Source organism: Lactuca serriola, chromosome 5 (assembly GCF_051521515.1).
Source record: "Lactuca serriola cultivar US96UC23 chromosome 5, Lser_US96UC23_V15, whole genome shotgun sequence".
Taxonomy (NCBI): Eukaryota; Viridiplantae; Streptophyta; class Magnoliopsida; order Asterales; family Asteraceae; genus Lactuca; species Lactuca serriola.
The window spans coordinates 14,447,932-14,464,456 of NC_136412.1; the positions used below are offsets into that span (position 1 = coordinate 14,447,932).

Sequence of the window (16,525 nt, forward strand, 5' to 3'; positions counted from 1 at the left end):
GCGCCCAAGAAGCCCGGAAAATTTATCTTTTCGGTTTCGAAGCCCGACTTTTGCAGAGCCCGGTTTCTCAATAAAACTCCCGATTTTATTAGAAACGATCGTTTTAGGAAACAAATTGCTACCCGATTTTCACCAAAATACGTGAGTGTGTAGTTACTTTCAATTTACACATTGATATGAAGTATTTACCTTGAAATACGTGTTATGTAGGGGTGCAAACGAGCCGAGCCAAGCCTGAGCCTGGCCAGGCTCGACTCGGGCTCGTTTAAGTTATACGAGGCTCGAGCTTGAGCTCGGCTCGATTCGAGCTTCTTTTACTGAGCTCGGATCGAGCTCGTAAAGAATTATACAAGACCGGCTCGGGCTCGGGCTTGGCTCGTTTGTCGTTGATGTGCCTAAATAAGCTTAAGCTCGGCTCAAGCTCGTTAAGAAACTCGTTTACTAATACCCGAAATCCATAATTTGATAAATATGTTTTTATTTTAATATAAGAAAATAATAATAAATTATATTATATAAAGGCTTGTTTAGGCTCGCGAGCCTAATCAAGCTTAGTGACATAGGCTCGAGCTCGAGCTCGTTTAATAAACGAGCTTAATATTAAGCTCGAGCTTGGCTTGGGCTCGTTTAAAACCGGTTTCGAGTCGAGCTTTTAGCGAGCCGATCCCGAGTAGCTCGCGAGTAGCTTGGCTCGTTTGCACCCCTAGTGTTATGTGTAAATATGCTAATTGTTTATTCGAGGTAACTGTTGAATTGATGTTTTATACAAGTTTTAAATTGTATATGCTTTTTATCTACAAAATGTGTTGGGTAGAACATGGGTAGATATAATAGTTGCTGTGTGATAAAATGAAATAATGAGAGGCCTCGTTATAGATGTTATTGATGATCTAGTCATCTAGCGGAGTATAGATGACGACCACGGACTATTCTAGACAGTCCAGTGGAACACTAGCATGCTAGCAACCTGTAGGTGTTTATTCGAACTGTGTGTTTATTCGAACTGTGTGCTCACCAGATGTACTCCATCCCCCACATGGTTGCCTTTAGGACATTTATTGCTGAGGAATCCCCTTAGCAGTAGTGTTCATCCCGATGATAATCCTTAGGCTAGGTCCCTTGTGATAGGTGTTTAGGGATGTAAAGTGAGGACAACGGGAATGGGTAATCAGGGTTATTGTTGATTGGTGAACTTAATAAGTATATTATTATTGTGGGTTGAAACACCCTATATGCTCACCAGGCTCCCAAGCCTGACCCACTTAGTTTTATGATTACAGGTAGTGGACCCCGAGCATAGTTGGAGGACGATGAGAGATTTTTGGATTATAGGCCAGTAGTTGTAAATAACTGTTGAAAGACTTATAATGTCTTGTTTATGCTTTTGATATGTATCAGAACATGACATCCCGAGGTTTTGATATGAAATGAAACTATACATTTCTTAAAGAAGGTTTTGATAAACTTTTATCATATTTTGTTTGGGGACCAATTCCGCAACATTTTTAAAAAGATTTCTCTGATTTTATTTTAAAAAGCATAAATTAAATCGGTCTTTTCTGGCCGGGAAATTAGGGGATGCCACAGAACCGGAATCGCTAAGGTAGTTCCAAGAACTGGCAGTTCCGAGGTAGTTCCAGTTCCGAAAGTAGGTACCCGCTTCCGCTGCTCATCCCTAGGTGGAGGGGCTGATAATGGTGGAATGAATCGATGGTTGTGGTAGGTGTCGATGGAGGAGTGCAAGAGATGGAAGGGTTTTGGGATAATGGAGGACAAGCGTGTAATTTTTTCCATTTCCTCCCAATGCTTATTCGGTCAGATGTATTCTTAAGATTAAGGGGTGTTTGTGATTAATTTTTGGCTTAAAAGTTTTTTTTGTATTTTTTTTTTGAGTTTAGCTTTTAGAGCTTGTTCCCGAGTTGTGGTTAAAGATAAAAAGGGAGGGATGCTGAAGGAATGTGAGGTATGTTGAAGGAAACCCGTGTTTCCGAGTTTAATCAATGGAAAGAAAGTGAAGGGAGGGAAATGATTTTGGGAATTTATTTTCCTTCCAAATCGGACAGAAACTGAAAGAAAATTTGAACGTGTCTTGCCTTATGTGACATCCCCATTTTCACGGTCAGAAAAGACCGATTTTGTTTATGCTTTATAAAAATCAGAGTACTTCTTTTCATAAAAATGTTGCGGAATTTGTTCCCAGAAAAATACGATAAATACGTTATCAAAACATTTTCGAAGAAACGTATTTTATTCATTTTAAAACGTTTGGGATGTCATTGTCAATACAGGAACATAAGCATAAACGGAACTACATTTATTTACACTAGTGATCTACATCTCTTTAATCTCTCAGTGTAATGTCACTTCATATCGACACCTGTGATATAAATAAACTGAGTGGGTCAGGTTGGGAAACCTGGTGAGTACATAGGGTTTTCAACCCACAATAATATAATTATTATGTTTAAACAATTAAACAATCAACTCAATTACCCATCCCCATTATCTTCTTTATTCTTAAGGATCTGCCCTAAGAATCAACTATTCCTCATTCATTTATTCCTAAGGAGTATCCTAAGGAATAGGTACAAATTCCATCGTTGTGAATGACACATCTGTCAAACACAACTGCTAGTTCTGTCACTAGGGCGTAGCTGCCAAAATTGTGACATTCTCTATGGGGCGCATCTGCCGAAATAGTCCTTTAGGCGCATCTGCCGGGGTTATGAGGTTCTCTATTAGGCGCTTCTGCCGGTAGAGTCCTTTAGGCGCATCTGCCGGGTTTTATTGACAATATCGTTTTCGAGAGTCCACTCGCAATACATACCAATGGGTTTTTAGAGTACACCGGTGAACACGTCGTTCACAACACCTATAGGTTGTGAGCCTGCTAGTGTTCCACTGGACTGTCTAGAATAGTCCGTGGTTGTCATCCATACTCTGCTGAATGACGGGGCCATCATTTGGGAAAAAGGCTTCTCACATCATCCACCTCTCACCCTCACCTCACGGTCTTTTCACTTCTCAACTCATCATCCAACTCATATTTCATCTGTTACATCTACCCATGTCTTATCCCAACATTTTCGTAGATATAAAATACTTATACAGTTTAAATCATTTAAAACGTGTATAAAATCGTTCATCCAGCATAGATAGCAAGTATTCAGATAATATGCACACATAGCACGTGATTCATATAAAATACTTCATATCTATGTGTAAGCTGAAAGTAACTATGCACTCACCTGAAAGGTGGTGACTCAGCACTCGGACAATGCTTCAATACTCTCAAAACAACTTTCCTTCGATAAAACCTAGTACCAATACCACTAGGGTTTAGTCTAACCTTAACCGCGACAAATTAATAGTCTGACTATTATTATTATTATTATATAAGCATTAAATAACACTCAATATAACTCATAATAATAGCCCAAATAATTATTTTAAGAACCTAATAACATTACTATAATTATTTGAAAGCTATATTAAAATTTGCGTAAGCGCAGCTCACTTACAATGGATTTTAAAGAAAACCGGGCTTTGCTCGGAGCAGCGTTTCGAAACCGAAAGACACTTTTTCTCGGGACTCCGGGAGCCTCGAGGCTTCCTTCGGGTGCTAGGGGGTTTCCTAGGGTTTAGGAGAGGGTTAGGGGGTAGTGAGAGAAAGTAGAGAGAGAAAATTGTGGTGGAAGGTGTGAAAAATCCGAGAGGCTTCGCCTCCCTTTTATAGGCCTCAGCCTCGGAGTACGTTGGGCGTACCGAGGCCCTTACGCGGGGGGTAATTCAGATAGAGCTGCCAGGTGGCGAGACCTCGGTGGAGCGACGTGGCTTCTTCTCGGACCGCACCAGGTCGAAGAACGTTGGGCGTACTCCATTTCGGACGCTGGGCGTAATGCGAGGAGTGACGTGTCCGAATCCGAAGCAATGCTCTGATCGGCGATGGACGGTCTAGATCGCGCCACGTCATCGAGTCCGCATCAGTTTCGTAATTTCCCCCTCAGACTTCTAAAAATCGTAAATTTCGCATATGAGCTTCATTTTTTACGTTCTTTATATCCACGCGTAAGCGGGAACGTACTCTACAACTTTCGTTTAGACTTCGTTGACTAATTTTGACTTTATTTTAAAAGTTATATTATTAACAGGCCAGGACAGGATTGGTCCGTTAAATTCTCATAACTTCTTCATCCGACGTTCGTTTTCGCCCATCTTTTTCTCGTGACGCTACTCTTAACGAGATCTTCGATTCTCGTTTAGGTCGTGTTGGCTAAAAACCGCTCGATATAATATTCGAATTTCGGGCTATACACTGCTAAGCCGAAACTTCGAAAAATCATAACTTCGTCATATGAAGTCAGATTTGGGCGTTCTTTTTTATCGACGCTCTTAGTTTAACATATTCTATGACATTCATTTAGATTTCTAAGGCTAAATCTCGCTCTATCGTAAATTCACTATTTACGCTTCCCGGTGTCGTGCCGGTTCCGTTGCGAAACTTCGATGGGTCATAACTTCTTTGTTATAACTCGGATTTCGGCGTTCTTTATATGTACGGAAACCTTGTAACATATACTACAACTCGGTTAAGATTATTTGTTCTAATTAATATTTTGACGAAAAGTCATTTTCGACCCTTATTGCCTCTAATTTGACTAGCCCGGATCTGCGGGCGTTACACCTTAATCTTATTATGGTCCATTATACCCTCAACCCTATTAATAAAAGATCACGTAGCCGCAAGTCTCATATAATCGTCTTGCACAACGTCCGTTATCCTACTCATATCCGCGCCATACCCATTTGATTAGGTACGCTTCATCCTCTCTATATAATTTTTTTTCTTCATCTTCTACCTGCATGATGTTCCCAATGTGCAAACCGTGTTGATCAATTAAAGCTACAATAGAATTTTGATAGTAAATCAGTGTCCAGGTGAATTTTGTTTATTTTCCATTAGACTTTTTATTACATACTTTTAAACATGGTTGTGATTATTCATAGTCATTGTATAATAATCTACAGTTTTAATCTTCTTTATCACACTACAATGACGACCCAAAATTCAGAATGTAGGAACCAAAATTCCCTGTCTTTTCTTTTTACTATTATCTTGTTACATACAACAAATAAATTTTTGAAGAAACTAAGATCATTATCTCCCTGTTGTTTTAGATGAATACATATTTGAAGAAACTATGATCATTATCTCTCTGTTTTAGATGAAAGTCTGGATGTTTTCTACATTAACTGATTTATAGTTTAGTGTATCCAGTGGCGGAGGGAGTAGGGGGTTGCCAGGTACTCCGCCCCTCCCCCCCCCCCCCCCCCCCCAAAAAAAAATATCTCTTTCTAAATTGCAGCTATATGTTATTGATAAGATAAGCCAATGGTAAACTCTTACCCACAATCCCACATCGATCAATTGATAATGCTAGAGCTCTCTCAATTATTAAAAAAAAACAATTATTATTATACAAATATAAAACAATGAGTAAAAAAAGTATGAGAATTACGAGGCCAACCACCGCCTTCACCTCTTTCATTTTAATTTAATTGGCTATTAATCAACAGTGACATATATCAATTCATATATATATATATATATATATATATATATATATATATATATATATATATATATATATATATATATATATATATATACCTCTTTCATTTTAATTTAATTGGCTATTGATCAAAGTGACATATATCAATTCATATATATATATATATATATATATATATATATATATATATATATATATATATATATATATATTTGTAAGTAAGTTATAAGAATACGTCATTTGTTTAAAATAATGTTTATTAATTTTGTGTTTTTTTTAAATTTAGACCAATACTTTAATTATATTATTGTGATGTGAGACTATTAACCACCCCCCCCCCCCCCCCCGGTTATCCTTAAATCTTGACATCGTCCCCGAGTGTATCACACTATGTCTCTCGTATGTGTTTCTATATGAGCACATGGTGAATCCTTGAAGATCTTAGGTAATAGGCACACAAGTTATAAAATTAATGATATCTTGAATTCTTGTGCTATTTATTATTATCATTCATCATCATGATGAAAGATCTATGTAGGTAGTTTTGTTATGTACAAGACAATAGGATAGAACATGTTGTGTAATGTGTTTGGCAATCGATGTGAAACAAAACTTATTCTTTTTAGTCATATCTAGAAATTTGTTTTCTGTGCAAAACAGTAAATAACTCAAACTCTCAATCATAAAAAATGTGTTCTTTTGGTCCTAGGCAACTGCTCTTATTATATTAACATTAATAAATGGTTTGTGGCAAAGTCTATTTCCTATGGCAGATGTAAATGTACTAAGCCACAAGTCTACTCATTCTCAATATTGAAGACTTAGAAGTCAAGAATTAATTTGTATTATTTGTCATTGGGATTTGTTTCCTTTTTCTTGATCAAATGATCGGTTCCTATTTCAATCTTTTTCATATTAGGATTTATAGTTTAGTGTCTAGCTGAAGTCATGATTTTTCATGTTGCATTACTCATCCATATATTACTGTGTTTAAGTTGTATTTTAGGATTAGGACAGTGCCACGGCCAACCAAGATGATGATGGGGGAAAAGACGAAGGGTAGTGGTTACTCTAATGTTCATTACCACTGTAATACATCGTAGACTTTCGAAAAAAAAGTAATTATAATTTACTAAGTAAGGAAGAAATGTTAAAGCGTCAACTTGAATGAGAACGACTATTACATAAACTTGTAAAATGTGGGAAATGTCATGAGTTTATTCGTGTGAGTGAGAAAGCTTTTACAAAGTTGTGTACTATCTTACAACGTGACGGTGGCTTGCAACCTACACAACGCATGTCTATTGAAGAACATGTTGCAATGTTTCTGCACATCATAGGTAACGATATTGTAACACCCGAAATCTTGAGGAATAATTGATGGAAATAAATCCCCTTTCTAGGGTTGAACACGACGTGTTGGAGGAGCAAACATGGCGTGTCTAGATTTGAAGAAGTGCAACTTTCATTAAGGCCAACATGGCGTGTTTATGCCATTACGCGACGTGTTGGCGGCTGGTGGAGAAAACCTTAATTTTTAGGGTGTTGCACCCTAAATAAAGACCTTAAGTCCTCATCGCTGTCTCCTTACTAGCCTCCATTGCCACTAAAACCCTAAAATCGATCTTTAAGTCTCTTGGTGGTGTTCATGAGCTAGTAAGAAGTTCTTGGTGCTCATTTTTTATATTTGTGAAGGAATAGGAGATCTTGAAGTTGATTTGCTTGGGGAAAAGGCTTTGGATCCAGAATCATCATCTTGTGGGGAAGCTTTTTGAGGTATCAAGTTTTCATCTTGTCTTGTATATGTTATCACACCCGTAAACCGAAACGGCTGAAACGTTCGAGGGTGGAGGACCTCATGTACAATATCACAACAATTGCATCATAGTAATCAAAGTAAACACACCCGTTACATTGAAAATATAGGTATTTACATGTGTTTGATACATAGTTTGTATTCATCAAAAGTATAACAAAATATAAAAGACGTGACTCAATGCGTTCCGTCTTCTCAAAAGCTTGCAGGAGTACCTGTCTACTGATTTCCTGAGAATACAATTGATTTTGAAAGAGTATCAACATTAAGCCGGTGAGTTCATAAGAATGTTTTTGTATTGAAAACCTGTCATTGAATCTATAAAAATGTTTGTATGCTTCCCAAGAACATCCAATATTTTCTAACATATATGTTTGTTACTATGTTTTGTAGTAGTGTATAATGTACTACTTCGTATGCCTAGTTACCATCAGCTGTATTGTATATCGATGTTTTGAATGAAAACCCTGGCTAACACCAGTAATGTATAGAATGTTCTGTTTGAAAACCCTGGTTACCACCAGTATGTATAGTAGTTTCATTACTTAAAATAAAACCATGTATTGTATCATATGGAATCCTACAGTAATGTATTGTAGTTCTATTAATTAAAATAAAACTAATGAAGAATGAAATCCTATAAACAAAGGTTAGTTTATATAATTGTGAGTTCGTATAACCATGCTTGATATGACCTAGTGACCCCTACGACGTTCTTCAAGCGTCAGACGTTATGAAATTTGTCACCTAGGCATGCCTGCCTAACTGTAGCTAGGAGTTCAGGTGTGGGATGGTCAGTCCCGAATAGTTCTATTCACAAATCTCATGCTCTCCCTCTAGGAGACTCTGGTTATACTATGATGGGATTTAACTAGCACCCCTAAGGGTACAATTGAAGTGATGTCTCATAACTTTGTATTAACTAGTTTACATGTAGCTTTGTATTGTTCTCTTGTATTTAAATCCGTTTGTATACCTTGAAGAGTAATAATAATTATACTTAAATAATTATTTGATGTTGTACTCTTGAAATCCGAAAGTAGTAATGTGTATCATAAACTAAGTTTGTCATAGTTTATAGGTTTGCTAATGTATAAACTCGGAATTTGTAAAACTGTGTATTGATCTGAAAATTTATGGAATTATGGTTGTAAGTTGAAAACGTACCTTATGCTCATCATGTTACAAAAGGGATTAAATATCTAAATATTTTATAAAACATGGAAATCTTTTGGTTGTATCAATTGCATAAGTTTTAAAGCTGTTGAAACTCTATTGTATAAGTTCACAAAATCATTTGTGTTTGGATTGTATCGCCCCTCTCTCTAAAAACGTTAAAAATAGTAAATGCAATAAGGGTATGAACTCACCGATGGTTGCATGAAAGTGTCGGACCATGAAACGGGAATGAGTTGATGAACACAGATTTAACGAAATCCTAATAATAATTAAACACATATATGCATTTTATTAGCAAAACCATGAATTATAGTGTTTGAAAACACTTACTTTTGGTTTAGGAATGTAACCGAGACTGATGAAGTGAATGGAGGGTTTTGAATTCTAAAGTGTTCACCTCTGGACAGTGTTCACGGTCATACACGGTTCAAGACTGTGAACGGTTCTTGAAGGGTTCATGGTCCTTGAATGGTTTGCGGCCGTGAATAGACTTTTTCATTTGAAGATTTGAAGATTTGAAGGGTTCACGGTCATACACCTTCAACAGAGGTTTGATGAATCGATGAAAAACACATTTTAGAGGCTTCACAACAGCACCCAAAGATGATTTTCGGAAGAAAAAGGGGGTAAATCTTGAGTTTGTGGTTGGGAGGTTAGAGAGAAAATAGATGAGTTTCGGCCACAAAAGTTTAAATGAGGGGTAGGAGCACATATATATAGGTTGGGTTCATGGTTAGTGGTGGGGACCACCAGCCATGAACGGTTTACGGCCGTGAACACCAGTCAGACCGATTTTCGCTGATATTCGAAGAAACTCGGGTTTTCACGTGATTTTGGTTCCGACTCTTATATAAAATTTAATTATAAAACTTAATTGATTTTCCAAACCATAAGAATTTGATGGAACTAAATAAAAATTCAAATTTTATTTAACAGAATCGGGCTAACGTTAACTGACAAAAGGTTCGGGTTGTCACATCATCCCCCCGTTAGAAGGAATTTCGTCCCAAAATTCGAACATAGAATACAAATTATGGACTCGGAAAAAGATGAGGGTACTTCTGTTGCATTGAATCTTCTCACTCCCAAGTGAATTTAGGTCCCCGCTTGGCATTCCAGCGGACCTTCACTATCGGTATGCGACTTTGCTTTGTTCTTTTGACTTACTAATCCATGATTTCAACTGATTCTTCCACGAAATTAAGGTTCTCGTTGATCTCGATCTCATCAAGAGGGATCACAAGGGTCTCGTCGTATAAACACTTTTTAAGGTTTGACACGTGGAAGACGGGATGTATGTTGTTAAGCTCTTGGGGTAAACAAAGTTTGTATGGTACGAGACTGATCCTAGCGAGAATCTCGAATGGCCCAATGTATCTTGGATTTAAATTTCAACGCTTCCCAAAGCATATCACGCCCTTCCATGGTGATAACTTCAACATAACACGGTCACCAACCTGGAACTCCAAGGGTTTTCGTCGTCTATCAGCGTAGCTCTTTTGTCTATCCCTGGAGGCTTTCAGTCGTTCCTTGATTTGTATGATCTTTTCAATGGTTTCTCGAATGATTTTTGGGCACGTGAGAGTGTTGTCAGGGACTTGAACCTTAGCTAGCTGCATGTCACCCACCTCAGTTCATCACATAGGGGATCTGCACTTACAACCATAGAGGGATTCAAACGACACAACCTTGATACTGGTATGATAGCTGTTATTGTAGGAGAACTCAACCAACGACAAATGGGTGTACCACGACTTACCAAAATCTATAACACATGCTCTCAACATCTCTTCTAATGTCTGAATGTTCCTCTCAGTCTGCCCATCGGTTTGTGGATGGTAAGTTGTGCTCATATCCAACTTAGTTCCAAGAGCCTTCTGCAGTGACTGCCAAAATCTCGAGGTGAATCTGCTATCCCGATCGGAGATAATGGACACTGGCACACCATGCAGATGGACTATCTCTTGAATGTAGATTCATGTCAGTCTCTCCATCTTGAAGGTTTATTTGATTGGCAGGAAGTGGGCAGATTTAGTCAATTTGTCGACAATTACACAAATGGTATCGTACCTACTCGAAGTCTTGGGCAATTTAGTGATGAAATCCATCACAATTCTTTCCCACTTACACTTAGGTATTTCTAAATGTTGATGTAGACCTGAGGGATTTTGATATTCCACCTTCACCTTGGCGCAAGTCAGACACTTGCCCATGAAGGTAGAGATCTCTACTTTCATATTTGGCCACCAATAGAGCTTTTTGAGATCCATATAAATCTTATATGAACCTGTGTGAACGGAGTATCGAGTCCTGTGAGCTTCGCTCATGACAACCTCTCTGTAACTGCAGAACTTTGGGGGCGATATCCAATTCATGAAATAGTAGACTTCGTCTCCCTTGATCTCTAAGTTCTTTTCCATCCCCCTCAAAGCTTCATTCAACATGTTCCACGGTTTCAAGGCTTCCAGCTAAGCCTCTTTGATTTGAGCAGATAGATGGGAATGGATGGTCATAGTCAGTGCCTTCACTGTGCGACCTGAGTACTCCTTCCGACTGAGGGCGTCTGCTACTACATTGGCCTTGCCTGGATGATAGTGTATCTCATACTCATAATCATTGAGTAGTTCCAACCATCGTCGTTTGTAACGCCCCGTTTCTGGTACGTATTTGATCTACTTTTATATCATTTATGTTAGTGACCCGGTGAGTGGCAACCCTAACTTGTCGAGCAGATGCGAGGTTGGGACGCGGGTTTAAGTAATATACTCGCCGAGTCCGCGCCTGGACTCGACGAGTAGGCCGGTCTGGATGAAACCCTAATTAAAGGGTTTGCACCCTATTTAAACAACATTATGAGTTTCTCTTCACTTACAGGTAATCAAGCTCAAAACTTGACTTGTGATTTTATAGATTTTCTCCTTTGCCCCTTTATGGAGTTTTGGGGTCAATAAGCTTGATCCTTAAGACTTGGACGTCCCAAGTTGATTCACCTTAAGATCTAGACTTTAGAACCAAATTCATGGCATAAAGATGCAAGCTTTATGGCCATATTAGCCCATGCACCCCTTTAGACCTCATTTTAGGTCCTTAAAGCTTATACTTACATGCATGCACGTAAAGTTCATAACTTTATGTGCTAGATCGATCTTAGAAGCCTAAATCTACATTTTAAATAAGAGTTGTATGCCAGAAATCGAGTTATAGACTTGGACAATAGACGACTCGATGAGTTGTTCTTAGAACTCGGCGAGTCTGGGGCTTCAGTCCCCAAGCTGTGGTCGTTCAAAGGAGCCCAACTGAGTGATAGCAGAGATTTAGACATGTCCAGAGGAGTGATTCGATGTTTAAGACGTTGCATGATCTGGAAACCATGGGACTCAACGAGTGTAAGAACACACTCGGCGAGTCCAAGGCAATCTTCTTAACCGCAAGAACAGACTCGACAAGTTGTTCATACAACTCCGCGAGTCATGGACTAGGCACGTTCATATGATGAAGGAGGACTCGACGAGTTGTTCATACAACTCGGCGAGTCAGATGAAGGTTGACTAGATGTCATCATAGAAGGAGAACTCGTCGAGCCTTTGCTAAACTCGATTTGTAGAGTCAGATAGAAGGATAAAAGAAAGGATAGGGACTCGACGAGTTGGCTGCCTAACTCGGCGAGTCAGGTCAACTGGAAGTTGGCTTTGACCAGGATATTGACTTTGACGCAGGGTAAAATAGTCACTTTACCCTAGGATTTGTTATCAGTGTTTGATTAAGTGTCTTATGGGAATTGTAGCCGGGGAGTTACCGGAGCAGCAGTCAGACAGTTCCCGATCAGCATTTCAGTAGTCAGCCTTATGAGGTGAGTTTCCTTCCAGTATGAATAGGTCTACGACCACAATGCCGACCCATTTAGATAGCAGTAGCTCAGTATGCTTGATGTCATTGTGATTCAGGCATGTCTATGTGTTATGTGTTCCAGGTTGTGGTCCGATGCAATATGTAGTATATGTGTTATTGTTATATGATTATGTATTGCTATGTCTAGTTAGTTCTGGACTGCGGTCCGATGCAGTGGGCGAGGCCCTAGTTAGTTCCGGACTTCGGTCCGATGCAGTGGGCAAGGCCCTAGTTAGTTCCGGACTTCGGTCCGATGTAGTGGGCAAGGCCCTAGTTAGTTCCGGACTTCGGTCCGATGCAGTGGGCAAGGACCTAGTCAGTTCCGGACTCGGTCCGATGCAGTGGTCAAGGCCTAGTATGTGCTTCATTTGATATTGTATGGTATGTGGTAGTTTGGAGGAGCACACTAAGCTTTATGCTTACAGTTTTCAGTTTTGGTTTCAGGTACTTCAGCTAGCAAGGGGAAGGGCCCGGGTTGATGGCATGACACACACCACAGTTTTAGCCTGGGAGTTAAACTCTGATAGTTTGACACGATCATGACATCAGATTTGATTTGATACATTTATTATGACATTTTGAGATACTCGACTTATGGTTTTGTTATATGATATTTGGATATTATAGTTTTAGTAATGTTTTCAAATGAAATTTTTGGCTTGTATTTTTGGGATGTTTCAAGTTGGTATCTGATATTGCCATATTTATACACATTTTTAGGCAATATTGATCTACATTTTTATAAATATTTTGGTTATTTGCATAGAAATATGGTACTTATAAGGATAAATTGTTATGTGCAACCAAATAGAAGTATTTTCGAAGAAAGGGACTAGGAGTGACAATACCTGGAACTTTGGGGGGGCTTGAAGAAAAGAAGGATGAAAAAGTCAGCAAAAACCGTGCTCACGACGTGAGGAAGTGGGATGTCATGACGTGAGTAGGAAATTCTAGAAGATAAGCATCCGGGTGAAGGAATCCTTGTCGAACACGATTATCTCGAGTTCACGACGTGAGACTTACATTTTCACGACGTGAACGGGAAATTTCAAGATATTATAAATACCTTTTCCCATTACGATTTGGGAGATTTTTTGGCTGGCTTAGAAGGGTTCCTAGAGATGAATTTCAGAGGAAGAGAACATCTGGAAGTTGGTTTTAACACCAAGGAATAAGAAGTTCATAAATTGGTTCATAAATTGGTACACTTAAACATGTCTTTGATTATAGTTTTTGTTTGTTTAGTTGTTAGTATGTCCAGCTAAATCTAGTTGCTTCTGTTAGCTAGATGAAGCTGGAACTCACGGTTTTAATGCATTAGATTTGACTTTACTTGTTGGTAATATGTTTGTGTTGATTGATTTTACCTAGCATGCTTATATTAAATATTTGATTGCTTTAAATTCTTGTTATGTGTAGTTAGTGAATACAAATTTGCATGAATTTGAATACCTAATAATACAGTGAACACTAGTTTATTATAGCTAAGATCAAACCAATCTTAGATAAGTAATTAAATCATCGAATTAAGTTGTGTTAGAGAACTTATATTATGACTGTAGTTGTGTTTTGATTAATCAATCTTTCATGGCTCCAATCTTATTTAATAATTGATTATGTGTTTACTATTGTGTGACCATACATACATTTACATGAATTGATTAATAATTAGTAGATTTAGAACTAAATTGCTAATACTTCATTAATTGGTAACCAACAGTAATAGTCATTGCTAATGTACAACCATTGAGTGAAAGTGGACTCAAACTAATAGAAGTGTTTTGTTTATTGATTGTGTTTGTTAAAGAATTAAGTTCATCTAAACTTGCAAAATTAGATAAAAACCCTTACTTTGCTAGTAATTAGGTTAATTTAGTAGTAGATAAATTAATTAGTCAACACCGTTCCCTGTGATCGACACCCGACTTACCCAACTATTCTATAACTCGACTAGGTACACTGCCTAGGTGCGTTTTAGTTAGTTAAGTTAGTTAGGTTATAAATATAAAATTAGTGTGAACTTTTGTGTACATCAAGTTTTTGGCGTCGTTGTCGGGGAACGACTTAGTTAATTATTAGTTTGTTTGCTTTAAATTAATTGATCCTTTTTGTAGGTTAAAACCTACAAGAAGTTACTTTTCTGTTTTAATTTTTTTCTTTCTGCATTACAGGACTCACGACGTTAACCTTCAAGATTCACGACGTGAGAACTAAAAGCCTTAGTTTTGTTTATTTCAGTTCGTTTTTCTTAGTTCAGTTTTACGTTTTATTTTTGTCTTATTTCAGGAGTTCATGACCAGAGGCTCTAACACACCTTTAGTGCCACCACTTGAAGATCCCGAGTCTACAATTCACAAAAAGAAGGACAAGAGCGTGAAGGAAGATCAAACACCAAAAAAGACACCTTTACAAGAATTCAAATCAGTGTTCTCAAAAAAGTCAAGGAGGAAAACGAAGGAGTCAAGTTCATCTTCAAAAAACAAGAGCAAGCTTGAACAGTTGGATCAAATACCTGTCCAAACCGATTCTGAATACGATACCGAGCCTGAATTTGAATTACATACAAGTGAACCCGAGAACGAGCCAAGGAACGAGATGCGAATATTGAAGAAATGTCTATGGGAGCTTACAGAAAAAGAATTCGAGATGATGTTGGTCCAGGCTTAGTACAACCTGCCATTCCTGCCACTGCCACATTCGAGCTAAAGGGACATATCCTTTCCGCACTAAAGGATATCCCATTCTATGGAAAAGATCATGAGGATGTGTTCAAGCACTTAGATGAAGTGAACGACATTGCTAATTACTTCAATGTCCCAAATGTTAACAGAGACATCGTCTTGCTAAGGATGCTTCCCGTTACCTTTAAAGGAGCTGCAAAGGATTGGTTAAAAGCACTTCCACTTGGTACAATAACTACTTAGGTTCAAATGCGTGAGCAATTTCTAGACCAATTCTGTCCACCATCCAAGATTGCTAAACTCAAGAAGGCAATAGCAAATTTTGAGCAAAACCCGGGGGAGTCACTTTACGAAGCTTGGGAGCGTTACAAAGGGTTGTTAAGGAATTGTCCTCAACATGACCTTAACATTCAACAAGAAGTGTCCATATTCTATGACGGGGTCAATGTGATGACAAGACAACTCCTTGATTCTTAAGGACCACTTACAAAGAAAAATCTGGGCGAAGTCAAGGAATTAGTTGAAGAATTTGCAAAACATTCTCGTGAATACCACAGTCCAAGGAATGAAGGCATGAAAGGAGTTGGGGGTGCAGAAACTGAAGAGATGGCTGCTGTGATGGCAATGCTTAATACTATGGAAAGGAGATTGACCCAAATGGACCAATAAATTCATGCTATTCGAGTTGGTTGCGAGAGATGTAGTGGCCCACATTTGACAAAAGATTGCAACTTGGATGAATATGGAAACAATAAAGCTCAAGTTTGTTATTCGAGTGGGGACAAGTATGATGAAGACTGGAGGAAACCAAAGAAAGAGTGGCTGCCTTACGATGAATACAAGAAGCAAAAGGAAGAAAAATATAGACAAACTGGCAGAGGTTTCTACCAAAGAGAGCAACCACTAGTTGAGAAGAAATCAGAATTAGAGATCATGTTGATGAAATTCATGGAAGCTTCAGAAAAAAGGCATGATGCTACTGACACTGCAATGGAAGAACAAAGAACTATAATGAAGAATCATCACGCAATGATGATAGATCAACAAGCATTGATAAAGAATTAGCAAGCCTCCATCAATAACCTTGAAGTACAACTTGGTCAACTTACCACTTTGGTTAATGAGAAGATGTTCCCGAAAAATCCTGAAAAGAAGACCCAATCTCACGTAATGGCCATAGATATTGAAGAAGAGGCGATTTCTGAGTTCCTAGAATCCTTAGAAGTGGAGCCACAGTAGCCCGATCCAAAGCCAAAGAAGTCGAAGCTTGAAATTGAAGAATCTACTAGAATACCCAGTTCACATCGTGAGCCTGCTATGTTCACATTGTGGGCTCGGTCTGAACAGAAGAAATCCGTATCTGTTCCAGCTTATAAACCACTTTTTCC

The 16,525-nt window shown here is 38.3% G+C and overlaps 1 non-coding gene across 1 annotated transcript; it reads right to left on the reverse strand.

Annotated features, from left to right (window-relative positions):
• Window positions 1-15,434: 15,434 nt before the first annotated feature.
• On the reverse strand, window positions 15,435-15,541 carry LOC145055903 (small nucleolar RNA R71). Its single transcript, XR_013685450.1, has one exon. It is a non-coding gene; the product is annotated as a small nucleolar RNA R71 (small nucleolar RNA).
• Between the last annotated feature and the right edge of the window lie 984 nt (window positions 15,542-16,525).